This window comes from Gavialis gangeticus, unplaced genomic scaffold, assembly GCF_001723915.1.
Source record: "Gavialis gangeticus isolate Ggan-Ray unplaced genomic scaffold, GavGan_comp1, whole genome shotgun sequence".
NCBI classification, from domain to species: Eukaryota; Metazoa; Chordata; order Crocodylia; family Gavialidae; genus Gavialis; species Gavialis gangeticus.
The window spans coordinates 45,574,589-45,580,874 of NW_017729032.1; the positions used below are offsets into that span (position 1 = coordinate 45,574,589).

The following is a 6,286-nucleotide window of genomic DNA, read 5'->3' on the forward strand; positions in this document are numbered from 1 at the left end:
TTCCCTGCTTTCCCGCCCCCGTCCTGCTCCATTACCACATGCCCGTGGCTCCCAGATGCATCCCCGGACTGAGGAGCATGGGACCGCGCTGGTAGGGGTGTGTATGTGTGCGCACATGTTGGCAGGCACAGGGGCAGAGAGAGAAAGAGAGAGTGTGTGTGTGTGTGTGTTCATAGGGTGACTCTTACACACACGCTCCTCCATAGACATGTGCCTACGCTTCCCCTCGCACTGCCATACACAAATGTCAGCCACCCTCCCCTCACACTCCCTCTCCACAAAAGAAGGCTGAGAGGTGATCTTGTGGCCACCTACAAATTCATTAGGGGGGATACAGCAAGGGATTGCTGTTCACCAGGATGCCTCTTGGGGTAACAAGGAACAATAGTCACAAACTGACAGAGAGCAGATTTAGGCTAGATATTAGGAAAAACTTCTTCACGGTAAGGATGGCCAAAATTTGGAATGGGCTTCCAGGGGAGGTGGTGCTTTCCCCTACCTTGGGGGTCTTTAACAGAAGGCTGGATAGGCATCTGGCTGGCGTCATCTGACCCCAGCACTTTTTCCTGCCTAGGCAGGGGGTTGGACTCTATGATCTGTTGAAGTCCCTTCCAACTCTTGCATCTATGAATCTATGCATACCCACCCACACCCCACATACCCACACACCCACAGCCCACACAAACCTATACCCACCCCCCACAATATATAAGAACAAGACTTTGTTTTAAGCTATTGTACAGTCACCTGTGCATACACTACACAAACAAACACATGTAAATCAGGACAAAAATATTTTTTGAAATCAAATTAATGAATGTTGTAGATGATCACTTTTTAGAATAAAATTTGGTATTTTTCTGGTTGAGATGGCAAAACCCCTTGCTGAAAGGAGTACTTCCAGGGGTTAGGGGGTGGGACTTCTGGTCACAAGATGGAGACCAAGGGGCAGGGCACCTGTCAAGGGGGGGCTACCCATGTGGCCCTTGACAGCTTGCCAAAACTTGGTAAGCGGCCCTTTGCCCAAAATAATTGCTGACCCCTGCTCTACCAATTCAAGTTAGATCACTGTCCTACAGCATCCCTGACTCCTTTGTAGTCCCCCACAACTCTCTCCTTGCAGGCAGGCATGCTAGCACTAGACCTGCAATCAGTTGCTCTAGTCAAGCTTCCAGTGGGCCCTGTACCAGAGCTCTCCCAGAGCTGAGCCAGCACAGACTCTTTCCCCAGCCTCACTTCCTGCCTCCAGCCATCTATCAGCTGCAGGTAGGCAGCATAGGGTGGGAAGGGAGGCATCTGTGTTCCCTATATGAGCCCCGAGACCTGGGAACCAAAGTCCCCAGGCCATGCCCCTGCACCCTCTTACGAAGCACCCTACGATGTACATACACATACGACATGGAGCCCAAGAGAACCTCCACACTTCGGCACAGTCCCACAAAACCCAACAGACCCTAACTCCTGCACTTCCAGCCAGGGACTCTCATGCCCCTGTGCTCAGGCACAGCCCCATGGAGCCCAACCCTGGTTTCTGCACACATCTTGGTGGCCAGAGCCAGGTACCCTGCCAGCCTGACCCCAACATGGACCACTCCCAGAGCTAGTGTGGACAGCTTGCCTCTGGAGGGTCAGGGCAGCAGGCGGCAGAACATCAGGACTGGCCCTGCATGGAGGCAACCCTGTGACCTCTGTGGCTTGGCCATTGCCAACAGGTACCTAAGCCATAGGCACATGAAGTGCTGCAAAGCTTTTCTGGCCCACAGCTACAGAGTCCCAGAGTACTAGAGTCAGGAGAGGTATGAGGGTGTGCCTGCCCATGCCCAGCAGCCAACCAGTGGTGGCCTGGGTGCATGGCTGTATTTGACAGTCTCTGGCAGTCAAGGAGTTTGCGGGAGCGCCCCCGACCTGCAGACCTCAGCCAGTGCAGGCAGCCTATGTGCCCCACTTTGTCCCCAACCACCAAAGACTGTTTACGAATGTGTATACTGTTTGCTACCCATCTACACTAGGCCACTTACAGATAACTGCATAACTTAGATTGATTTTGCCTTAGACTTTTTGATTGTCTGTACTTAGCCTTTGTGTGCACCTGCATTTACCATAAAATATTGCTACCAGAGGTTTTTTTGTAGTTTTGTAACTATACAAAAAAGGCATTTTAAATTATCTGTTAAACAAGTCTACCTTAGATGTGTTGGATGTATAAAGAAATAATGCAGGTGAATTTAGGAAAGCAGACCTTTGCCTGATCTACATCTCACAAAAATGTAATCAAGGAAATAACCATACAAAATTTCATTACTGAATAGGGAATTACTGTCTCCAAATTTCATGTAGAAATGGGACCAACAAAGAGAAAGCTCCTTTTCTTAGACACTTTTCTTTCAGCTCCTCTCCCAATTCCCTGAGGCTGTGTTATTAGTATTTTTCTTCATATATCACTCCCTACTTAATCTGGAACTCTTGCTGGCGGTAGGCTTCTGTTGCTCTTAGATGCAATCTTCTCACAGACAATTCCTATACGGGAGACAAAGGAAGGAAAAAGTCTGGAAGTGAACTGCTAGTAAGTAGCAGAAGGTAGAGTATGAGGCTTTGAATCCATCTTTTATTGGGATAGTAGTCTGTACAGTGTGAATATCCAAACTCAGTGGAAGGAAGACAACCTTCTAGGGGGCAGGAGGATATTAAGCTAATAAGAGAAAGGGTTAGTAAAATACAGAACATGTAAATACTAATTTAGCACAAAATCATGATATTGAAAGTTAAATTAAGCAAAAACTAAACTAGTGCAGAATTGTATTTATATATTTATCTTAATTTATACACGTCATTTGTAGGAGCCCAAGTATACAGGAGATTTGCAGCAGTTCTTACAACTATAGCTTACTATGACTGTAACTGGGTGGGATGATTCTAGGTTCTATCATGATCTACCTGTGGTCAGCTTATGTTGCATTTTAACCTGTTTTTTTAAATCTTTGTCTTTAGTTGTTCTTTTGTTCAATATCTGTTGTTCAACACCTTGCACACTACAGAGGTCAGTCTTATAGCCCTGCAGTAGGTCAGATTTCATTTTTAAGTATAGAAACTACATTTACTATTTTCCAATCATATGGTGTCAGCCTGACTAGCAATTCCAAGTAGTATTTCCACCATTCCATTCTGAAACGGAAATTGTACACTGCACAATTTAGCTTCATGCAACCTGGTAATTTCCTTCTTCATTTTCTCAATTCTATTATCATCTTGCTTTTGCCCCCATGGCCAGCATCACTATCCTTGTTAAAACTGAGGAAAAGTACTTAGTTTTTGGCCACACCAAGGTTCTCTCTACCTCAATGTCACTGCATAGTTGCCCAGCTTCTTTCCTCAGTCCCTTACGTACATAACTGAAGAACTTTTACTGTTTGTTTTAATATCCTTTGCAAGATCTAAAATCAGCCTGACTTTGCAATTCTTACTTTAGGCTGATGCTTCTTGATCTGATGCATACCGTTCTCTGCTGAACGCTCTTTCCTTATTTTTAATAAGGAAATCTTGAGGTGGCCTTTCATCCACTTAGGTCTGGAGCCCCTTCCAACAAGTTTTCCTGCCCCTCTCTCTCTTTCTTCCAAAGATGCTAAAACTATCAGGAACTTGAACTGACAAGAGAGGTAGAATTTTGAAGTCCCTGAGCTCCCCAGTCCAGTTGATTTTTAGTTTATCTTTGTAATCCCCTGTGAAGATGTGAGTTTGCAAAACTAACCAGGGGTATACAAAATCACAGTAAACAGCTGTGAGCTGCTTCAGATGCCTGATGCGGTTTGTATTTCTAAAGCGTGGTACTTCACTCAGTTTTTCAGGACCATTGCTGTGCTCCAGCTGAGTAGAGAACCAGCACTCTTGAAAGTAAAAAAGTCACAGCAGTTAGCTGAGCGGCTAGTCCTTAATTCAGCAAAGTGCGGTGAATTATTAAGCAAGTTATAAACCAACCCAATGCACAAAAACCAGGTTCTACTATACAAACATTTTGCTTGTTTTTTACTGACCATAATCTGTACCCTAAACAAGCTGAACATAATCCTGTACTGCCTGGCTACCTGTTCATACTTATAACACACACAACCTGCGTCCAGTCAGTCTCTGCATTCATTACTGGTAAGTTGCCATTTCCTTCCTTGTCCCTGTCAAACCAACCACTACAAACTCTCCGTAAAAACTTCATGCTTGCGGTCTCATTTGCAGGCTCCTAATATCTGATGAATGCTTGGCTTTTAAAGTCATTTGCCAAAGTCAACCCTCACCCTTAACCAGAGATCAGGCCTTCAACCCCTAAGCAGTGAAGTCTATCACTCTCATAGCACACAAAAGCAAACCATTTAAAGTGTCCTATGCTACCTCAAATAGTTATGCAAGAATTGTTAACATGATACATTTTTCACTCAAAAGCATTAATGGTTTATTACACCAGACACTAGATTTTCAGATATATTAAAATGTAATCATTAAATTGAATAAAAGTGAAACTTTTCATACTTGTTGTCTTCTTGGATTTAATATTTTTCAAAGTTTCAACAAAAATGTAACCCTTGCCTCTTAAATCTTTATTATGGCATTTACGGCACTGACAGACATGGAAAAAAAACAAAACAAAAAACCCAGCACTTTCCCAGAAAAGGAAGTGCACTAGTTCAACCCAGCTCTCCAACATCTGTGCATATCGGGTGCTTCAGTGGGGCTTTCTGGCACTTTGAATCAGCTATTAGAGAAAAGTGCCAAAAAGCCCTCTGAAGTGTCCAATCTATACAGATGCTGGGCAAGCTGGGTCCAACTAACACAATGCCTCTTCTGGTCATGCACTGCGCTCAACATGGGGGCACGCTGAGCTTAAAATAAAGTGCTGGTTTGTTTTTTTTTACGTCTGTAACCAGCCTCAGTTACCGAGTACTTCAACTTGAAAAGGGCAGTGACCTTTTAAGTTTTTGCACGTAATTCTTCATTCAGACTGTGATAATAAGTACTTCCCTGCTTTAACATATAGTAGTCTGAAAAAGCAGTGTTAAAAGTGAATATAACATGAGAAATAGTTCTATATTTATTCTAATATACATATTGTACCTTTATGCAATGTGATACTTAAGTTTCAAATGTTAAATACACAACAAGTAAGATTTCAGTAATTTCTTTCCATAGAAGTTGAATTAGTTTTGTAAACTATTCATTCCACCTCAACACTGTCACTTATCAAACCCACACTTGGCATTTCAAAGCAATCAAATTATCCAGTAAAACTTACATTAACTAGACCAAAATAGTGCTCGTTGACTGGAAACTGTTCTGGACCAATCTCTTTCTCTAAAGCCGAGGCATTGGCGCCCTAAAAAAAATAAACAAAAGATAACATTATAGTAGTTGCCCAGTTTTTTCCTATGTCCACAATGTGGTTTTACCGCTTTACCAAAGTCTTTCAACATGAAAGACACATTTTAAACTGTTTCTTCAAGGACTTGTGGCCACCTATGAGTAACTGCACACACAAATGACTGATTATCTAACTGTAGTTTGTGTTCATATTAGGCACAAACACAAACCCAGTTCTGAAATTCTGGCACAAAATGTCTAATATGAATCAGCTACTTGTTTAAAACAAAACAAAAAAAAAAACAACAGGTACTTAATTGCTTTTGAAATAACATTCAGCAATGTGGAACATTGCCAATCCATATGCTCAGCATTAACAGGTTATATTCCACACTATATTCTACCAAGATTAAATAACTGCTTTCTAATTGTCTCAGTCCAATATGTTCCTACCTACCCTTCCTCCTGATATATTCTTTTTTTTAATTCAAGTTAACTTTTTGATCGATGAGGAACAGAAAGAGAGAGAAGAGAGAAGTTTGGTCGTGTTTATACCTGTTTTTAGGTACACCTAAAATTGCGCTAATGCAGTCAACACACATGTACAACCCTCTGGAATTAAATACTATGGATGCCCTGGGCTCTATTACAATAAAGGGTACTCTCTTCCTAGATGAAAGGAAAGTAAAAGAATTATTCTGACCACAGTCACCAACTTTTATTTTTGTGAGGGGGGCCTAAAATGATGCCCCCCTCCCACCTCTCCTGGTGGCACAGCCAGAGCAGATCCAAGTGGAGCCCATGGGGGAGAGGTGGTGCAAAGTTGGGACCGGCAGTTAGTGATAGGGCTGCGCAAAACAGCACCATTTTGTTTTGACTTCCATTCCACCGTTTTGAAAGGACAGTGTTTCATTTCATCATTTCATTTCATTTTGAAGCACTGTTC

General features: G+C 42.7%; 1 long non-coding RNA gene across 1 annotated transcript in view; it reads right to left on the reverse strand.

Annotated features, from left to right (window-relative positions):
* Positions 1-6,001, reverse strand: part of LOC109303131 — a 16,933-nt gene extending 10,932 nt beyond the window's left edge. The window contains exons 1-2 of the long non-coding RNA XR_002099017.1: positions 5,276-6,001; positions 2,318-2,517 (exon numbers count right to left, since the gene is read on the reverse strand). This is a non-coding gene — a long non-coding RNA (uncharacterized LOC109303131). The remainder of the gene's footprint in view (positions 1-2,317; positions 2,518-5,275) is intronic.
* Between the last annotated feature and the right edge of the window lie 285 nt (positions 6,002-6,286).